Source organism: Opisthocomus hoazin, chromosome 8 (assembly GCF_030867145.1).
Source record: "Opisthocomus hoazin isolate bOpiHoa1 chromosome 8, bOpiHoa1.hap1, whole genome shotgun sequence".
Taxonomy (NCBI): domain Eukaryota; kingdom Metazoa; phylum Chordata; class Aves; order Opisthocomiformes; family Opisthocomidae; genus Opisthocomus; species Opisthocomus hoazin.
This window is the reverse complement of record NC_134421.1, coordinates 74,242,190-74,263,599: the sequence shown is the minus strand read 5'-3', so window position 1 is coordinate 74,263,599 and position 21,410 is coordinate 74,242,190. Positions and strand designations below refer to the sequence as shown.

Sequence of the window (21,410 nt, the reverse complement as noted above, 5' to 3'; positions counted from 1 at the left end):
CAGAGGGAAGAAGTTCTTCCTCGGGTTCAGCTGGAGCTTCCTCTGCTCCAGTTTGTGCCCGTTGCCCCTTGTCCTGGCGCTGGGCACTTACTGTGCAATTACTGGCACTGTCCTTTAACACTTCCAAATTGCCTCCCAACTACATCAAGCAGTCACTGCTGCTCACACCTAGCTTTCGATTCAGGTTTTTTACAGATGTAAAATCAGAGATCCAAGCTGCTTATTTTCAACAAGTTAATTCAATCGCATCGGCACCGCTGATACCCAGTTGCAGGCAATCTTATTTAGGGAACGAGCTCACGGGACAGCTTCCTTAACACAGAATCACAGGATGGTTTGGGTTGGAAGGGATCTTAAAGCTCACGTGGTTCCAACACCCCCCTTGCCACGTGCAGGGACCCCTTCCCCCAGCCCAGGGTGCTCCCAGCCCCGTCCACCCTGGCCTTGAGCCCTGCCAGGGAGGGGGCAGCCACAGCTTCTCTGGGCAGCCTGGGCCAGGGCCTCACCACCCTCATGGGGAAGAATTTCTTCCTAACATCTAATCTAAATCTGCCCTCTTTTATTTTAGAGCCGTTCCCCCTTGTCCTATCACTACACCCCCTTGTGCAAAGCCCCTCTCCATCCTTCCTGTCGGCCCCTTCAGGCACTGGCAGCGGCTCCAAGGTCACCCCGGAGCCTTCTCCTCTCCAGGCTGAACAGCCCCAGCTCCCTCAGCCTGTCCTCGCAGGAGAGGTGCTCCAGCCTTCAGATCATCTTCGTGGCCTCCTCTGGACCCAGTCCAACACATCCAGGTCATGCATCAGTACAGGCTTGGGGCAGACCTGCTGCAGAGCAGCTCTGTGGAGAGGGACCTGGGTGTCCTAGTGGACGACAGGGTGACCAGGAGCCAGCAGCGTGCCCTGGGTGCCAAGGCGGCCGATGGGATCCTGGGGTGCATGAGGAGGAGTGTGGGCAGCAGGGCGAGGGAGGTTCTCCTGCCCCTCTGCTCTGCCCTGGGGAGGCCCCATCTGCAGTGCTGGGTCCAGTGCTGGGCTCCCCAGTTCCAGAAAGATGAGGAGCTACTGGAGAGAGTCCAGCGGAGGGCTGCGAGGATGAGGAGGGGACTGGAGCATCTCTCCTACGAGGAGAGGCTGAGGGAGCTGGGCTTGTTCAGCCTGGAGAAGAGAAGGCTGCGAGGGGACCTTCGAAATGCCTCTAAATATCTGCAGGGTGGGGGTCAGGAGGCCGGGGCCAGACTCTTTGCAGTGGTGCCCAGCGCCAGGACAAGGGGCAACGGGCACAAACTGGAGCAGAGGAAGCTCCAGCTGAAGCCGAGGAAGAACTTCTTCCCTCTGAGGGTGACGGAGCCCTGGCCCAGGCTGCCCAGGGAGGCTGTGGAGTCTCCTTCTCTGGAGATATTCCAGCCCCGCCTGGACGCGGTGCTGTGCCCCCTGCTCTGGGTGACCCTGCTTGGGCAGGGGGTTGGGCTGGGTGACCCACAGAGGTCCCTGCCAACCCCTGCCATGCTGGGGTTCAGTGAAGAACCGGGGGGTGAGGGTGTCTTTTCCGAGCCTTCACCCAAAGCACCACCAAGCCTGGTAGCGGCGACGCTGCCTTTGCCAGAACGCGGCAGCAGAGCCTGCGCAGGTTACAGGGGATTCACATCCACTGAGACCGGCACTTCCACACGCAGTGCCTCGCAGTCCTTCTCCGGCTGCCATTAAAAACCCACAAATACACTGCATCTCCCGCTTCCCCTAAATCTCTGGGTGAATTTTTTTCCTTCATCTTTATTCTGAATTCTGCACTCGCGTTCTTTGGTCCGGGTTCATTGCTGCAGCCAGTTCCGCAGTTCCCAACGGCTGCCCCGAGCCGTACTGAACACGGGCGCACGTTCCAAATCCCCACAGTGCTTCCAACCTTTCCGAGCGCTCTCACCACTCCAAGACCTGCTTGGGCAGGAGGGTTGGACTAGATGACCCACAGAGGTCCCTTCCAACCCCTACTATTCCGTGATTCTGTGATTCTGTGACCAGTAAAAAGCACCATGGAGGGCCAGCACCGCCACCAGCAACGCCTTCTGGAAACTGGGAGGAAATAACCAAGATTTACTGCTTTTTTTATTTAAGCCTATTTAAGCCCATACCTGGTAAAATAAGACATTTAACGTTTTCCACTTAGCTATGAAGTGGAAACCCATGGGATGCCGAGAGAAGCACATTATCCTGCTCGTTTCATAAAAAGTATTTCTGAATACTTCTGACTTTCCTGTAACATCTTGTCTGTTATAAAAACACAAAGGACAAACATAACTTCAGCGGCTACGTCACAGCTGAGGAGTTACCCCAGGTCACGTTTAACTCTCTGGAGTCTTAACTAAAGCCGTGGATACCTGATACGTATTTTAAGGTTATTTTGTGATTTTTTTTTTGCTAAGTTTTAATACAGAACTTCCTTTATTTCACCGATAAGCATAAATAACTTTAAGCTTTGCTACATAGAGCAAAAGAAAAAAAATCTATACAAGTCTCTCAAATTTTAGTATCTGAGAAAGTTTTAGAACACAACTGTGGTCACCGAATCCCAGCATGGGCAGGGGTTGGAAGGGACCCCTGGGGACCCCCACCCACCCCCTGCCCAAGCAGGGTCACCCAGAGCAGGCTGCACAGCACCGTGTCCAGCCGGGGCTGGAATATCTCCAGAGAAGGAGACTCCCCAGCCCCTCTGGGCAGCCTGGGCCAGGGCTCCGGCACCCTCAGAGGGAAGAAGTTCTTCCTCGGGTTCAGCTGGAGCTTCCTCTGCTCCAGTTTGTGCCCGTTGCCCCTTGTCCTGTCGCTGGGCACCACTGCAAAGAGTCTGGCCCCGTCCTCCTGACCCCCACCCTGCAGATATTTAGAGGCATTTCGAAGGTCCCCTCGCAGCCTTCTCTTCTCCAGGCTGAACAAGCCCAGCTCCCTCAGCCTCTCCTCGCAGGAGAGATGCTCCAGTCCCCTCCTCATCCTCGCAGCCCTGTGCTGGACTCTTCAGACAGAAGCAGCCAAATCTTTATTACGGGTATGCTAGGAAAATCAGTATTTGCAGGGTTTATAAACCTCTCCAACAGGTATTTGAGCAGCAGCTGCACCATTTCAGGTGATTTTGTCTTTCTGAAAAGAGGACAAACAGCGGACAAGCAATTTGCCCCTGTCACTATGTCCTGACCAGCAAATCCTTGATAGTGGGCTTGGTTCAGCCTAACCCAGGAGCATCTGGGACCTGTCCACGTCTGCAGCATCCTCTGGGTCCTCAGAACGCCTCTCATTCTCCACTAGATCTGAAGCCAGGCTGTCCGTCTGCCCCTTGCATCTGAGATGTATCCCATGCTCTCCTGGGCCGCAAGTTTCTTTCCTGCTGAGCTTTCACACACTCCCACTCTTCCGCCTGCCCCTTCCTATGTTCTGGGAACTTCTTCCCCCACGGGTGCCCAGACGATCCCAGCAAGGAGCCATCTCCTGCCTTCCGGAGGGCTTCTCCCGACCCGAGTGCCACAGCCAGGGCAGAGCAAACACAGAATCACAGAATCACAGAATAGTAGGGGTTGGAAGGGACCTCTGTGGGTCACCCAGTCCAACCCCCTGCCCAAGCAGGGTCACCCAGAGCAGGCTGCACAGGACCTTGTCCAGGCGGGTCTTGAATATCTCCAGAGAAGGAGACTCCACAACCTCCCTGGGCAGCCTGGGCCAGGGCTCCGGCACCCTCAGAGGGAAGAAGTTCTTCCTCGGGTTCAGCTGGAGCTTCCTCTGCTCCAGTTTGTGCCCGTTGCCCCTTGTCCTGTCGCTGGGCACCACTGGAAAGGGTCTGGCCCCGGCCTCCTGACCCCCACCCTGCAGATATTTAGAGGCATTTCGAAGGTCCCCTCGCAGCCTTCTCTTCTTCAGGCTGAACAAGCCCAGCTCCCTCAACCTCTCCTCGTAGGGGAGATGCTCCAGTCCCCTCCTCATCCTCGCAGCCCTGCGCTGGACTCTCTCCAGTAGCTCCTCATCTTTCTTGAACTGGGGAGCCCAGCACTGGACACAGTACTCTAGATGAGGCCTCACCAGCGCAGTGTAGAGGGGAAGGAGAACCTCCCTCGTCCTGCTGGCCACACTCTTCTTGATGCACCCCAGGATCCCATTGGCTTTCTTGGCAGCCAGGGCACCCTGCTGGCTCATCGTTAACCATGGTGGTTCTGTGGAACTTACTGCCATGGACGGTTACGGAGTCCCAAAGCTCAACCGAGCTCAAAGCTCCCCCGGTGATACCAGTTCACAGAAAACAGGTTTACAAAGGACCCTCCGCTGTTCTGCGGGCACTGCTCTTCTGGAAGAGTCACTAACCATGGTGACTGTCACAAAGAGGGAGCGCCTGCCTGCAGGGACACTGTCCTGAACTCCCCCAGCACAACGCCAGCAGGAGCGGGTACGGACCTCAGGGCGAGTGTCACCAGTCAGACCGGGCTACGCTGTTCTTTCCTACTATCTCCTGCTACAAGCAGGACATGGAGGGGCTGGAGCGTGGCCAGAGAAGGGCAGCCAGGCTGGGGAGGGGGCTGCAGAACAAGTCCCCTGAGGAGCGGCTGAGGGAGCTGGGGCTGCTCAGGCTGCAGAAGAGGAGGCTGAGGGGAGACCTTCTCGCTCTCTGCAGCTCCCTGACAGGAGGGGGCAGGGAGGGGGGGTTGGGCTCTGCTCCCCAGGACCCAGCGACAGGACGAGAGGCGATGGCCTCAGGCTGCGTCAGGGGGGGTTCAGGTGGGAGATTGGGGAAATTTCTTTGCTGAGAGAGTGGTCAGGGGTTGGGCCAGGCTGCCCAGGGCAGTGGGGGAGTCCCCATCCCTGGAGGGGTTCAGACACCGTGTGGCTGTGGCACTTGGGGACAGGGTTTGGCAGGCATGGAGGGGTTGGGGTGACGGCTGCACTTGATGATCTTAGAGGTCTTTTCCAACCTATGATTCTATGATTCCAACCGCTATTTTTTATTTCTTTCTATTTCCCTGGCATAGATGACTACAAACACCTGGTACCAACCACGTGCTCTAGTTCCTAGACGGCTTCCAGAACAATTTTCAGCCGTTCCAAGCCATCAGGTCTGACAAGCAACATAACTATAATCAGCTCCAGCAGCAGCATCTCTGTTTACAGCTCACCTGCACTTTCTTGCAACAGAACTCAGGATTCTCCTGCATTCTTTTAGGATCTTCAAGAATGCCTTTAATTCTCCCCCTGGAGACCTTGCTTTATGTAAAATCTCTTGCCTTTGTAGCATTAAGCAAGCTTTTCCTAACTGAATTACCAACAGGAACATGACCCAGTCAGCCAGCTCCGCGGCCGGCTCCGGGAAGGGCCGCAGTGCTCCCGCAGGCAGCCAGCCCAGCTCCAGGTAATCCTCCAGCAGCGCATCCCAGGGCAATCACACGCCGTGTGAGAGGGCAGCTCCTCTCGTTTGCTTCAGACTGCCTGCCTGGTAACGCTGTTGGACGCTTCCAGCTTCTCAACCTTATGAAAGGCAGTGAGTGATTGCAGCCTGTTCACTCTCACCACCCCAGTGACAAAACGTGCTGCTTCTCATGTCCATGTTGTTACTGCTTGGAGCAGCCACAAGCAGTTCCCAGCACTACAGGCAGCCACCAGAAAGAAAAAAAGAGTTCCATCTGCTTCCCATCAATTATGAACATTAAATTAGAGCTGAAGCTTGGAGAAGCACTTAGCAGCTAAACCTGGTTTTAGGGAGCAACCTGCCCTACACCCCACGGCTAGACTGCAGACTCAACGGCCGCTGAGCTCCTCGGCTCTACGTACCCAGCTCCCAGTGCCACCAGCAGGACCGGCCAAGCGACACTGCAGCTCCCTCTCAAACGACTCCAGCTATTAAATATCAACAATCTCACTAGCAACCACCACAACACATAATACAGCATGATAAAGCACGTTGTCATTGCTGAGCTTAAAAAGGAAAGGTAGATGTGCATACCTTCAGTAGAAGTTATTTCAAACGTGAAATCTTCTCCACGGACAGAGAAACATTTGGGTTACAGTTCTTGGAATATACCCAGCTTCAGAAAATTATTTTCATCCAGTGTGAATTCCTTTTCAAGCTTCCTACCCTGGAAAATATTTTTAAAAGTTACTATAAACCAAAGGTAACTGAGAGCCAAAGATTTTTTTTTTTTTTCCCTAAACAAACTTCCACATAAACTTTCAGCCCAAAGAAAGCAAAATATCAGCAAGCCGGGAGGTGACTAACGCCCTTTGTGAAGCCATCACCACTCACAGAATCCCAGAATCCCAGCGTGGCAGGGGTTGGCAGGGACCTCTGTGGGTCACCCAGTGCCACCCCCTGCCCAAGCAGGGTCACCCAGAGCAGGGGGCACAGCACCGTGTCCAGCCGGGGCTGGAATATCTCCAGAGAAGGAGACTCCCCAGCCCCTCTGGGCAGCCTGGGCCAGGGCTCCGTCACCCTCAGAGGGAAGAAGTTCTTCCTCGGGTTCAGCTGGAGCTTCCTCTGCTCCAGTTTGTGCCCGTTGCCCCTTGTCCTGTCGCTGGGCACCACTGGAAAGAGTCTGGCCCCGGCCTCCTGACCCCCACCCTGCAGATACTCAGAGGCATTCCAAGGTCCCACTGCCATGGCAGGCGCTCTCCCTTCAGCCACCCCGGGCAAACGGGAGCCTTCGCGCCATGCTGCGATGGCACGGGGGTCAACCAGCCCCCTGCCCTCAGCTGCGAGACCCGCACCTCCCGCAAGAACACGCGCTGGTTCTCCTGACATCACTTCAGAAGAAGGTTCCAGGCTGTCAGGGAAACCTAACGGTCATTTCTACTGGTTCCAAGGAAAATCACCGCAGCACCACGCGTCGTTCGCAGGGGGCTGGGGCCCCGTCAGCAGGCAGCGAGGTGCTCGCCTCCAAACAGCCTTCGGGGGGTTCCAAAGGAGACTCCGAGGGGAGACGGGCACGAGAACCAAGCCTGGCTCAGCCTGCTGGGCTCCCCACAACGCACAGGGCTGGGTTTTGACCAAACCTCACCGAATCAACGACCTGGATGAAGAGTTAGAATGTACCCTCAGCAAGTTTGCTGATGACACCAAACTGGGAGGTGTGGTAGATACACCAGCAGGCTGTGCTGCCATTCAGCGTGACCTGGATAGGCTGGAGAGTTGGGCAGAGAGGAACCTGATGAGGTTCAACAAGGGCAAGTGCAGGGTCCTGCACCTGGGGAGGAACAACCTCATGCACCAGTACAGGCTTGGGGTGGACCTGCTGGAGAGCAGCTCTGCAGAGAGGGACTGGGAGTGCTGGGGGACGACAGGGTGACCATGAGCCAGCAGTGTGCCCTGGCTGCCAAGAAGGCCGATGGGATCCTGGGGTGCATGAGGAGGAGTGTGGGCAGCAGGGCGAGGGAGGTTCTCCTCCCCCTCTGCTCTGCCCTGGGGAGGCCCCATCTGCAGTGCTGGGTCCAGTGCTGGGCTCCCCAGTTCCAGAAAGATGAGGAGCTACTGGAGAGAGTCCAGCGGAGGGCTGCGAGGATGAGGAGGGGACTGGAGCATCTCTGCTGCGAGGAGAGGCTGAGGGAGCTGGGCTTGTTCAGCCTGGAGAAGAGAAGGCTGCGAGGGGACCTTATAAATGCCTCTAAATATCTGCAGGGTGGGGGTCAGGAGGCCGGGGCCAGACTCTTTCCAGTGGTGCCCAGCGACAGGACAAGGGGCAACGGGCACAAACTGGAGCAGAGGAAGCTCCAGCTGAACCCGAGGAAGAACTTCTTCCCTCTGAGGGTGACGGAGCCCTGGCCCAGGCTGCCCAGGGAGGCTGTGGAGTCTCCTTCTCTGGAGATATTCCAGCCCCGCCTGGACAAGGTCCTGTGCAGCCTGCTCTGTGTGACCCTGCTTGGGCAGGAGGGTTGGCCTAGATGACCCACAGAGGTCCCTTCCAACCCCTACTATTCTGTGATTCTGTGAATCCAGGTGTTCCTCCTGTACTGTGGACTTACGATCAAAATAACCGTCCCCATGTCGAGTGGCGACATTCCCGCCCCACCCCAACAGAGCCCACGCATCATTCGGGCAAGTTCCCTGCCTACCCAGCCAGCCTTGAAAACCCCGGCGTCAGAACGCGGAGGGCACGGCAGCGTGACACAGGGAGCACGGGCAGAAAGAACCAAGTCTTTTCCCATCGTCTCTCAGTAATTACTTCACTGGAGGTACAATATTCACCCAGAACTGCAGTCCTCAGTTCGCACGGACGGTGCTCACTATTTTATTATTTATTCTGTGATTCTGTATTTAAGATCTGTGAATTCGACGCCTTCCTTTTTCTCAGCATTTGTCCCACAAAGTCCCTTAAACACTATAAACTGAGCACAAAAGCAGGCAGCAGAGATTTAAAATCATAACCTGAGGCCTGAGCTGCGATCCAGAGAGATCACCGCTCGCCTCCGATGCACGCAGAACGCAGCAAGAATACTTCAGGGCAGCGCGTGAGAACAAGCTACGCTGTTTGAATTCTACATATCCACCTTAAAAGTCAAACTCTGTTTTGGAAATTAATTTCTAGTTGTGGATATTTGCTGTGTTTCTAGTTACAGGCAAAGGGTGAGAAGAAAAGCTCTGAATTATGAATAATGGCCCCCCGTACCTTATCGAAACGGCCTTCCCGGACTACAGAAACGTGGAAGCAAGCCTACGTGACACTTCCTAACTTGAAAAAATTAAGAATTTAACCTCTGACACTTGAAGTGACTGACACCAGTCCCACAGATCCGTCATCTTTAGTCTCTATGCTATATTCGTCTCCATTTTTCGTCAACATCTTCAATTATGTTTTAATTGAAATAGTTACTGCGTGAATTTCCAAGTAAGAGTGATGGGACAACCAGGTCTGCTGCATTTCAACACAGATTTAGATAATGTGGTTACAGAATCACAGAATCACAGAATAGTAGGGGTTGGAAGGGACCTCTGTGGGTCATCTAGTCCAACCCCCCTGCCCAAGCAGGGTCACCCAGAGCAGGGGGCACAGGACCTTGTCCAGGCGGGGCTGGAATATCTCCAGAGAAGGAGACTCCACAGCCTCCCTGGGCAGCCTGGGCCAGGGCTCCGTCACCCTCAGAGGGAAGAAGTTCTTCCTCGGCTTCAGCTGGAGCTTCCTCTGCTCCAGTTTGTGCCCGTTGCCCCTTGTCCTGTCACTGGGCACCACTGCAAAGAGTCTGGCCCCGGCCTCCTGACCCCCACCCTGCAGATATTTAGAGGCATTTCGAAGGTCCCCTCGCAGCCTTCTCTTCTCCAGGCTGAACAAGCCCAGCTCCCTCAGCCTCTCCTCGCAGCAGAGATGCTCCAGTCCCCTCCTCATCCTCGCAGCCCTCCGCTGGACTCTCTCCAGTAGCTCCTCATCTTTCTGGAACTGGGGAGCCCAGCACTGGACCCAGCACTGCAGATGGGGCCTCCCCAGGGCAGAGCAGAGGGGAAGGAGAACCTCCCTCGCCCTGCTGCCCACACTCTTCTTGATGCAAGAAGAGTTAATTACTTCCTTCCATTCTGAACACATACTGCTGAGATTTTGGTTTGGCCTGGATAAATGCCGGGTGCCCACCAAAGCCGCTCGATTGCCCCCCCTCCTCAGCTGGACAGCGGAGAGGAGATACGATGAGAGGCTCCAGGGTGGAGACAAGGACAGGGAGAGATCACTCACCAATTACCGCCACGGGCAAACCAGACTGAACCTGGGGAGGAAAGGGAGTTTCATTCATCACCAATCAAATCAGAGTAGGGCAGTGAGAAATAAAACCAGACCTTCAAACACCTTCCCCCCTCCCTTCTTCCCGGGCTCAGCTTCACTCCCGTTTCTCCCCCTCCCCACCCCAAGTGGCACAGGGGGACGGGGAATGGGGGTTATGGTCAGCTCATCACACGTTGTCTCTGCCGCTCCTTGTCCCTCAGGGGAGGACTCCTCACACTCTGCCCTCTCACGAGAGACAGTTCTCCACAAACTTCTCCAACGTGAGCCCTTCCCACGGGCTGCAGCTCTTCACAAACTGCCCCAGCGTGGGTCCTTCCCATGGGGCGCAGTCCTTCAGGAACAGGCTGCTCCAGCGTGGGTCCTTCCCATGGGGTGCAGTCCTTCAGGAAGAGGCTGCTCCAGCGTGGGTCCTTCCCACGGGGTGCTGTCCCTCAGGAACAGGCTGCTCCAGCGTGGGTCCTTCCCACGGGGTGCTGTCCCTCAGGAACAGGCTGCTCCAGCGTGGGTCCTTCCCATGGGGTGCTGTCCCTCAGGAACAGGCTGCTCCAGCGTGGGTCCTTCCCATGGGGTGCAGTCCTTCAGGAACAGGCTGCTCCAGTGTGGGTTCTTCCCATGGGGTGCAGTCCTTCAGGAACAGGCTGCTCCAGCGTGGGTCCTTCCCATGGGGTGCTGTCCTTCAGGAACAGGTTGCTCCAGCGTGGGTCCTTCCCATGGGGTGCTGTCCCTCAGGAACAGGCTGCTCCAGCGTGGCTCCTTCCCATGGGGTGCTGTCCCTCAGGAACAGGCTGCTCCAGCGTGGCTCCTTCCCATGGGGTGCTGTCCCTCAGGAACAGGCTGCTCCAGCGTGGCTCCTTCCCATGGGGTGCTGTCCCTCAGGAACAGGCTGCTCCAGCGCGGCTCCTTCCCATGGGGTGCTGTCCCTCAGGAATAGGCTGCTCCAGCTTGGGTCCTTCCCATGGGGTGCTGTCCCTCAGGAACAGGCTGCTCCAGCGTGGGTCCTTCCCACGGGGTGCTGTCCCTCAGGAACAGGCTGCTCCAGCGTGGGTCCTTCCCATGGGGTGCTGTCCCTCAGGAACAGGCTGCTCTAGCGTGGATCCTTCCCATGGGGTGCTGTCCCTCAGGAACAGGCTGGTCCAGTGTGGGTCCTTCCCATGGGGTGCTGTCCCTCAGGAACAGGCTGCTCCAGCGTGGGTCCTTCCCATGGGGTGCAGTCCCTCAGGAACAGACTGCTCCAGCGTGGGTCCCTCGTGGGGTCATAAGCCCTGCCAGCAAACCTGGCTCTGGCGTGGGCTTTTCTACCTCCACAGGTCCGCAGGTCCTGGCAGGAGCCTGCTCCAGCGCGGGCTCCCCTCAGGGTCACAGCCTCATTTGGGCATCCACCCACTGCGGTATGGGGTCCCTTCGGGTGGAGATCTGCTCCACCATGGACCTCCATGGGCTGCAGGGGGACAACCTGCCCCACCACGGTCTTCAGCACGAGCTGCAAGGGAAGACTCCCTGCTCTGACATCTCGAGCACCTCCTCCCCTCTCCTTCTTCACCAACCTTGGTGTCTGCAGAGTTGTTTCTCTCACATCATCTCACTCCTCTCTCCAACTGCCGTCTCCCCACAGTTTTTTTTCTTCCCTTTCTTAAATACGTTATCCCAGAGGTGCTACCACCGTCACTGATTGCCTTGGACCTGGGCAGCGGCGGGTCCGTCTTAGAGCCGCTGGCACTGGCTTTACCAGACACGGGGGAAGCTTCTCGCAGAAGCCACCCCCATAGCCCCCCCGCTACCCAAACCTTGCCACGCAAACCCGTACCACAGGAGAAGTCACCCACCCCAACATAACTGCTCGTATCTCCAGTGATCTCCTGAAACAGCGCAGAGAGAAGAAACCCAGCAGATCAAACATACTCCCCGTACTCCCAGATTTTAGAGGAAATGTAATCTAACTCAAGCTATGAATTTTAAAATGTGCTCCCAACCGAGCGCGCCGCGATTCCCCGAGCAGCGGGGTGAAGGGACAGCTATCGGCAAATCCTTTTCACAAGGCTCCTGGGTGGAGACAGCAGCACTCTTCGCTTCCACAACGAAGTAATCCAGCACGTGTGGCTTCGGAAAAGCAGAACCACCGCAAGTCTTCTGCTGTCGCAGGAGCTCGTCTTCGGGAAAACCACGCCGCTTCCCAGAAAGACCTGACCACGGGATAGAGCCACCGCCATCCAGCAGCGAGACACAGCTTCTCCGTCTGGGGAGATGGAACTTCGAGTTCGGTTCAATCCGAGCTACTGGAGAGAGTCCAGCGCAGGGCTGTGAGGATGAGGAGGGGACTGGAGCATCTCTCCTGCGAGGAGAGGCTGAGGGAGCTGGGCTTGTTCAGCCTGGAGAAGAGAAGGCTGCGAGGGGACCTTCGAAATGCCTCTAAATATCTGCAGGGTGGGGGTCAGGAGGACGGGGCCAGACTCTTTGCAGTGGTGCCCAGCGCCAGGACAAGGGGCAACGGGCACAAACTGGAGCAGAGGAAGCTCCAGCTGAACCCGAGGAAGAACTTCTTCCCTCTGAGGGTGCCGGAGCCCTGGCCCAGGCTGCCCAGAGGGGCTGGGGAGTCTCCTTCTCTGGAGATATTCCAGCCCCGCCTGGCCGCGGTGCTGTGCCCCCTGCTCTGGGTGACCCTGCTTGGGCAGGGGGTGGGACTGGGTGACCCACAGAGGTCCCTGCCAACCCCGACCATTCTGTGATTCTGTGATTCCTTATCCCAACGGCAGATTTTTGATTCTCTGCAAATCAAACATTTGTAGATGCTACTGTGCTAGACCTGCTCCTGTTCTTCAGACCGCCAGCATACGCACCCAGCCGTTCACTGCGCAAGCACTCACCGGCCAGGCAACACACCCGGAAACAATCTATAGGAAACCGATTATTTTGAACGACAGTGAATCACAGAACCACAAAATCATAGGTTGGAAAAGAGCTCCAAGATCATCCAGTCCAACCGTCACCCCAACCCCCCCATGCCTGCTAAACCCTGTCCCCAAGTGCCACAGCCACACGGTGTCTGAACCCCTCCAGGGATGGGGACTCCCCCACTGCCCTGGGCAGCCTGGGCCAACCCCTGACCACTCTCTCAGCAAAGAAATTTCCCCAATCTCCAACCTGAACCCCCCCTGACGCAGCCTGAGGCCATCGCCTCTCGTCCTGTCGCTGGGTCCTGGGGAGCAGAGCCCAACCCCCCCTCCCTGCCCCCTCCTGTCAGGGAGCTGCAGAGAGCGAGAAGGTCTCCCCTCAGCCTCCTCTTCTCCAGCCTGAGCAGCCCCAGCTCCCTCAGCCGCTCCTCAGGGGACTTGTTCTGCAGCCCCCTCCCCAGCCTGGCTGCCCTTCTCTGGCCACGCTCCAGCCCCTCCATGTCCTGCTGGGAGCGAGGGGCCCAACGCTGAGCGCAGCGCTCGAGGTGCTTCGGACAGCCCAAAGCTGCAGATGGAAACGCTGTGATGGAACCAACACAAACCCTCACGAGGCACAGACCAAGGTGGCTGCTCACCGACCATCGCTGAGTGGCTGCAGGGGGAGAGGGCTTCACGGTGGGGGCTGGGAGAAGTTGTCCTGTTCTTGTAAGTTAGCTTTGCCTTCCACAAAGAAAAGTTCTTCACGTGTGCTACGTGTCACTACCCAAGAGAGCCATTCAGCGTGACCTGGATAGGCTGGAAAGCTGGGCAGAGAGGAACCTGATAAGGTTCAACAAGGCCAAATGCAGGGTCCTGCACCTGGGGAGGAACAACCTCATGCACCAGGACAGGCTTGGGGTGGACCTGCTGGAGAGCAGCTCTGCGGAGAGGGACCAGGGTGTCCTGGTGGACGACAGGGTGACCATGAGCCAGCAGTGTGCCCTGGGTGCCAAGAAAGCCAATGGGATCCTGGGGTGCATCAAGAAGAGTGTGGCCAGCAGGATGAGGGAGGTTCTCCTTCCCCTCTACACTGCGCTGGGGAGGCCTCATCTGGAGTACTGTGTCCAGTGCTGGGCTCCCCAGTTCAAGAGAGATGAAGAGCTACTGGAGAGAGTCCAGCGCAGGGCTGCGAGGATGAGGAGGGGACTGGAGCATCTCTCCTAGGAGGAGAGGCTGAGGGAGCTGGGCTTGTTCAGCCTGGAGAAGAGAAGGCTGCGAGGGGACCTTATAAATGCCTACAAATATCTGCAGGGTGGGGGTCAGGAGGATGGGGCCAAGCTCTTTTCAGTGGTGCCCAGCGACAGGACAAGGGGCAATGGGCACAAACTGAGGCAGAGGAAGTTCCATCTGAACATGAGGAAGAACTTCTTCCCTCTGAGGGTGACGGAGCCCTGGCCCAGGCTGCCCAGGGAGGTGGTGGAGTCTCCTTCTCTGCAGATATTCAAACCCCGCCTGGACAAGGTCCTGTGCAGCCTGCTCTGGGTGACCCTGCTTGGGCAGGGGGTTGGACTAGATGACCCACAGAGGTCCCTTCCAACCCCTACTATTCTGTGATTCTGTGAAACAGACCCAGCCTGAGGAGTCCCCGTACGCCCCGTGCTGCTCTGCATCCTCACCCGCAGGCGCGGCCCCGAGCCCACCTCCGCGTCCCAGCGCAGCAGAGCCACGGCACCGCGCCGCAAGGCTCCAAGGGCCGGGCACCACCGACCAGCACCGACCTGCTCATTAGCACCTCCCTGACGAACCCAGCGCTTCCTGCCACCCAGCAGTGCCATTACTACATCATCGTTACCTCTCTTGTAATCAAGCATCCCTGAAAAAACTGAAGACTCCCGGTTACGCAAGCGACTGGTGCAGTCGTTCCACAAAGAACGAGAGGCTGATTAATCTACCGCTCAGCACCACTTAACGACTCCCAGCTTCGAAGCGGCCACACGCCGGGCAAACCTTCCAAACACTCTTTAGAACCAGCAAGGCAGAAGAAAACGGAGCCACTTCCACTTTCTGGAAGAACGCTGGCGAAACGCCCAAGCAACCTGCCCGCAGCTTAGCGTGAGCACGATCTGCAGGAATTCCAGCGGCTGCGGACCTACCGCTCCTTTCATCAGACAGCACTTGTTTCCAAACACCCAAAATAACTAAAAATAGCCACCAGTCTTTCACACAGCAAGACATGCTTCCAAACATCTTCATTCCAAGATGCAAATTATAATACCAACCAAGAGTGGAAGTGCAGTTTGTATCCAGTTTAGTTCGAAGTCTCGATGCAACTGAAGCGTTGGGCAGCTTTTCCGTACGTTTCTCTTCAAGCACCCTGCGAGCAGAGCCCATCTTCCCTAGGACAGCAGGGTTCTGGGAGATATTCCACCACCTTTTTGTGGAATCCACTTGGGTAACTAAGAAAAGCTCACTAGCAAACAGCCCAAGATCCACTATATAAACTCTAGAATGTCTTTGAGAGAGCATTAACACTCCAGAACGAAAAAAAAAATGTTAAAAAATATCGCATGTTCTCAACAACCTCCTGAGTCCTCTTCAGGAAATCGCCACCTGAAAAGAAGACCTGCTGAAGGATCTGCACAACCTACAGAATTCCAGCATGGTCGGGGTTGGAAGGGACCCCTGGGGATCCCCCAGTCCAACCCCCTGCCGAAGCAGGGTCACCCAGAGCAGGCTGCACAGCACCGCGGCCAGGCGGGGCTGGAATATCTCCAGAGAAGGAGACTCCACAGCCTCCCTGGGCAGCCTGGGCCAGGGCTCCGGCACCCTCAGAGGGAAGAAGTTCTTCCTCGGGTTCAGCTGGAGCTTCCTCTGCTCCAGTTTGTGCCCGTTGCCCCTTGTCCTGGCGCTGGGCACCACTGCAAAGAGTCTGGCCCCGTCCTCCTGACCCCCACCCTGCAGATATTTAGAGGCATTTCGAAGGTCCCCTCGCAGCCTTCTCTTCTCCAGGCTGAACAAGCCCAGCTCCCTCAGCCTCTCCTCGCAGCAGAGATGCTCCAGTCCCCTCCTCATCCTCGCAGCCCTGCGCTGGACTCTCTCCAGTAGCTCCTCATCTTTCTGGAACTGGGGAGCCCAGCACTGGACCCAGCACTGCAGATGGGGCCTCCCCAGGGCAGAGCAGAGGGGCAGGAGAACCTCCCTCGCCCTGCTGCCCACACTCCTCCTCATGCACCCCAGGATCCCATCGGCCTTCTTGGCACCCAGGGCACGCTGCTGGCTCCTGGTCACCCTGTCGTCCCCCAGCACTCCCAGTCCCTCTCCGCAGAGCTGCACTCCAGCAGCTCAGCCCCAGCCTGTGCTGGTGCCTGGGGTTGTTCCTCCCCAGGGGCAGGACCCTGCCCTTGCCCTGGTTGAACCTCATCTGGTTCCTCTCTGCCCAACTCTCCAGCCTGTCCAGGTGAAGCACTGCCCTGGGCAGCCTGGTCCAACGCCTGACCATTCTTGCAGGAAAGAAACTTTTCCCAACATCCAATCTGAACCTCCCCTGACCCAACTTGAGCCCATCAAAAACACAGAATGCTTCACGAAATTGCATGTCAAAGCTGTGGCCTCGTACCTCGTGTTGATATCTCAGTTCGAAACTCATTCCCAGGCAGTCAGCAAAAGCCTCCCTGGCAGCTCGCTGCTGAGGCGGGCACCACGCCGCTCCTCCCCTCGAGCTGCGAAGGCAAGACAAGCACCCAACAACAGAATCACAGAATCACAGAATAGTAGGGGTTGGAAGGGACCTCTGTGGGTCATCCAGTCCAACCCCCCTGCCCAAGCAGGGTCACCCAGAGCAGGCTGCACAGGACCTTGTCCAGCCGGGGCTGGAATATCTCCAGAGAAGGAGACTCCACAACCTCCCTGGGCAGCCTGTTCCAGGGCTCCGTCACCCTCAGAGGGAAGAAGTTCTTCCTCGGGTTCAGCTGGAGCTTCCTCTGCTTCAGTTTGTGCCCGTTGCCCCTTGTCCTGTCACTGGGCACCACTGAAAAGAGCTTGGCCCCATCCTCCTGACACCACCACTCCAGCTATTCTGGGCTGATTTCAGTCCACCAAACGCCACGTCCTGCTACCAACCTACGCGCCGCCCCGAGATCACACAGACAAGGTTTTGCCTTTTCCGCTTCCTCGTTTCCCAACAAAATAAATAAATAAACACACTCCAGCCACCAAGTCTCAGCCACAGTATGGGAAGTTAAATATTCCCATGGTCACTAGTTACAACAGTAAATAAATAAAAGCCTGCACAAGCGACCCGCTGTACAGCTGATGGAGGCTTCTGGCATTTCTTAGTCTGCGCCGAAAGGTCTGCGTGCTGCGATGTTTCCAGAAACCATGCTGTAAACAACACTATAGGGCACCCTCCTCCACCTTCCACTGCCACTTCACGCCGTCTTCACACAGGAATTTGGCTCCCTGCACATTTTCAGAGCACTTGAAATATTGTAGAAATTGTCAAAATCTTAAAAAAATAAGCCAACACCCGAGAAACGAAATTTTATTTGCAGACAAACGCGAACTGATGTAGCATCCCTTTTAATGATGTATGTTTTGAAGCAAAGGTTGAGGTCTCACTACGGACTAAATGCTGTCCTTGCTGCACCTGCAGTAACCGCTGGCAGCTCTGGAAGGAGCTCAGACACGGCCGGTCGCACCCTCTGCAGGCACCCAGGGTCAGAGCCGAGGCGCCCGCACCTTCACACTCCTCTCACCAGTAACGACTCCTACCTGGTGCCTCAGGCACAGACCTGCTCTGGTTTGAACACTTCCCACAGAGAGCAAAACAATCACCTTCGGGTTTCTCAGCTCCTCAGGAGCATTTTCAGTACTGCCAGTATTTCTGCAGCAACAGCACTGTCTGGAGGCCAGACTCGGCTGTTTTACCACAGTCCTTCAGTCACACACAGGGCTTGAGACACCATTCTGGGGGGCATCACGAGGAGGGTGGGCAGCAGGGCGAAGGAGGGTCTCCTCCCCCTCTGCTCTGCCCTGGGGAGGCCCCATCTGCAGTGCTGGGTCCAGTGCTGGGCTCCCCACTTCAAGAGAGATGGGGAGCTACTGGAGAGAGTCCAGCGCAGGGCTGTGAGGATGAGGAGGGGACTGGAGCATCTCCCCTGCGAGGAGAGGCTGAGGGAGCTGGGCTTGTTGAGCCTGGAGAAGAGAAGGCTGCGAGGGGACCTTCGAAATGCCTCTAAATATCTGCAGGGTGGGGGTCAGGAGGACGGGGCCAGACTCTTTGCAGTGGTGCCCAGCGACAGGACAAGGGGCAACGGGCACAAACTGGAGCAGAGGAAGCTCCAGCTGAACCCGAGGAAGAACTTCTTCCCTCTGAGGGTGACGGAGCCCTGGCCCAGGCTGCCCAGGGAGGCTGTGGAGTCTCCTTCTCTGGAGATATTCCAGCCCCGCCTGGCCGCGGTGCTGTGCCCCCTGCTCTGGGTGACCCTGCTTGGGCAGGGGGTGGCACTGGGTGACCCCAGGGGTCCCTTCCAACCCCCACCATTCTGGGATTCTGTGATTTAAAGGGTCAGCAACTACTTTAGTTTCAGATTAACATTTTCATATTATTATACTTTTCTGGTAGCAGAAGAATTCTCTTAAATAATTACTGTCAGTACAGCCCCTCCCATTTCAAGAGGCTATAAAATCTTTGCCTTTTTCCCCTCTCCCTGGAATCCACTTTCTCCCCTAACTGCAGGAGCAGACAGCCTGCTCCTCTCCACCCGAATCCTGATTTCTGTTCCCAGTCTCTGCGATTCATTTCTCAGACTTCACAAACACACCCTTCACAGCAAATATCAGTTTAAAACACATCCTTCACAAATTCAGCTTCAGAGCGACTGCAAATTTATCTTCCTCTCCATCTGGACATCTGCAAAATGATATGCAAATCATGAGATACATGAAATGATACTGGTAATTATAGAAGTAACCGAGACCAGTTACTATTTTAAACCTCTGGCCAAGCGCTGTGAATGCCTTTCACGGAGGCTGACCCACCCACAAAACCAGGACGTTATGGTGACAGAGCTTGCATGAAATCTTGTCAAAGCTGTCAATCACACAGAATCACAGCATGGTCGGGGTTGGAAGGGACCCCTGGGGGTCACCCAGCCCAACCCCCTGCCCAAGCAGGGTCACCCAGAGCAGGGGGCACAGCACCGCGGCCAGGTGGGGCTGGAATATCTCCAGAGAAGGAGACTCCACAGCCCCTCTGGGCAGCCTGGGCCAGGGCTCCGGCACCCTCAGAGGGAAGAAGTTCTTCCTCGGGTTCAGCTGGAGCTTCCTCTGCTCCAGTTTGTGCCCGTTGCCCCTTGTCCTGTCGCTGGGCACCACTGGAAAGAGTCTGGCCCCATCCTCCTGACCCCCACCCTGCAGATATTTAGAGGCATTTCGAAGGTCCCCTCGCAGCCTTCTCTTCTCCAGGCTCAACAAGCCCAGCTCCCTCAGCCTCTCCTCGCAGCAGAGATGCTCCAGTCCCCTGACCAAAACCGCCAAGCGCAACGCAGGACGAACGCAAAGCCACTGTGGGTTTCTGAGCTGGACAGCAAAGTCCACAGCAAGCCCCACGTGCACGGGCAGACACCCGAACGCCAAGCTGAGGATTACTGCCTTAAATAACTGCAGCAGCTGAACTGCCAGGACCCCCCGAAGCACCAGAGCGGGGGCTGAGAAGGAAACCCAGGACAGCGCTTTACTGTCAAACGCGCTGGCTGGAAACTGCGAGGGGACCTTATAAATCCCTACAAATATCTGCAGGGTGGGGGTCAGGAGGACGGGGCCAAGCTCTTTTCAGTGGTGCCCAGCGACAGGACAAGGGGCAATGGGCACAAACTGAGGCAGAGGAAGTTCCGTCTGAACCCGAGGAAGAACTTCTTCCCTCTGAGGGTGACGGAGCCCTGGCCCAGGCTGCCCAGGGAGGCTGTGGAGTCTCCTTCTCTGGAGATATTCCAGACCCGCCTGGACAAGGTCCTGTGCAGCCTGCTGTAGGTGACCCTGCTTGGGCAGGGGGTTGGGCTGGGTGACCCACAGAGGTCCCTTCCAACCCCTACTATTCTGTGATTCTGTGAAACAACCCGGAGTCGGCAATAAATCACTTGGGGAAGCATGGCAGGCCCCAAAACCATCCTCCCTGGCGCTGGTGATACCAGCAGCGTGACGCTGCAGCCCAGCGACTCCCAGGCAGGGGACAGCGCTGTCCCAAGCAGCTCTGCTCCCGCTGCCAGCGCCGCGCGCTGCTCCCTCGCACTCCCAAGCTGGTGCTTGAAGTCGGCTCTGATCCATTTTAAGAATCTGTCAAGCCACTCAGTAACGAAACAAGCTGAGGAAAGTTGCCAGTTTGATACATAACACCACGCTGCCGCCTCACAACAACTTACATTGTCAGTATTTTTATCACCAAGATCTTCCCCAGAAATTTGATGATTTGGGATATCAAGATTTTTTTGACTGCACAACTTCAGTTGCCTAAAAAGGGCCCAGCGTTCCAGAAGAGTTAAGTAAACACCCTCCAACATTCAGAGCACACTATGATGTCTCAAATCATCCATGGCAAAGTCTTCAGACACAACTGAAAGCCTTCCTCTTGCCAGTACTGGGGGAAGGAGACAGAAAACCATCAGCCTGGACCCAGCTGGTATCAAAAAAGGCACCAGGCTCTCTTGAGAATCGCCCTTGTTATTCAGGCTCTTGTTCTAGAAAACCGTAAGTCTGCATATTATTCTATTCTGAACAAAAAATGATCTATACTCAACCAAGAAATAAGACAAGTGAGCTGCGCTGTAACCGCCCTTGAGTAACACAACCCGAGCCCAGCGAAGTGACCCACTGCAGCACCGCTGCCTCCGTGCCCTCGCACCCCGCGCCGCTGCTGCTCGGAGAGCGCGGGGAGCTCGCGCAGTCACAGCAAACCTCAACCCACCGCGCAGGACAGTCACCGAATCCCAGCGTGGCGGGGTTGGAAGGGACCCCTGGGGGTCACCCACCCAATCCCCTGCCCAAGCAGGGTCACCCAGAGCAGGGGGCACAGCACCGTGTCCAGGTGGGGCTGGAATATCTCCAGAGAAGGAGACTCCACAGCCTCCCTGGGCAGCCTGGGCCAGGGCTCCGTCACCCTCAGAGGGAAGAAGTTCTTCCTCGGGTTCAGCTGGAGCTTCCTCTGCTTCAGTTTGTGCCCGTTGCCCCTTGTCCTGGCGCTGGGCACCACTGCAAAGAGTCTGGCCCCGGCCTCCTGACCCCCACCCTGCAGATTAAATTTAGAGGCATTTCGAAGGTCCCCTCGCAGCCTTCTCTTCTTCAGGCTGAACAAGCCCAGCTCCCTCAGCCTCTCCTCGCAAGAGAGATGCTCCAGTCCCCTCCTCATCCTCGTAGCCCTGTGCTGGACTCTCTCCAGTAGCTCCTCATCTTTCTGGAACTGGGGAGCCCAGCACTGGACCCAGCACTGCAGATGGGGCCTCCCCAGGGCAGAGCAGAGGGGCAGGAGAACCTCCCTCGCCCTGCTGCCCACACTCCTCCTCATGCACCCCAGGATCCCATCGGCCTTCTGGGCACCCAGGGCACGCTGCTGGCTCCTGGTCACCCTGTCGTCCCCCAGCACTCCCAGTCCCTCTCCGCAGAGCTGCTCTCCAGCAGCTCAGCCCCAGCCTGTGCTGGTGCCTGGGGTTGTTCCTCCCCAGGTGCAGGACCCTGCCCTTGCCCTGGTTGAACCTCATCAGGTTCCTCTCTGCCCAACTCTCCAGCCTGTCCAGGGCTCGCTGGATGGCAGCACAGCCTCCCGGTGTGTC

General features: G+C 56.7%; 1 protein-coding gene across 5 annotated transcripts in view; it reads right to left on the bottom strand.

The window, feature by feature from the left end:
• The window catches only part of PPP6R2 (protein phosphatase 6 regulatory subunit 2), a 130,586-nt gene that overhangs the window by 82,249 nt on the left and 26,927 nt on the right, over positions 1-21,410 (bottom strand). For 4 of the 5 annotated variants that reach the window (XM_075429028.1, XM_075429030.1, XM_075429031.1 and 1 more), the window contains exon 2: positions 5,965-6,097. The gene's annotated coding sequence lies outside the window, so the exon portion shown is untranslated. Of the gene's footprint in view, positions 1-5,964; positions 6,098-16,204; positions 16,223-21,410 lie in introns of those variants that run through there. The other variant, XM_075429029.1, reaches the window with a different exon arrangement.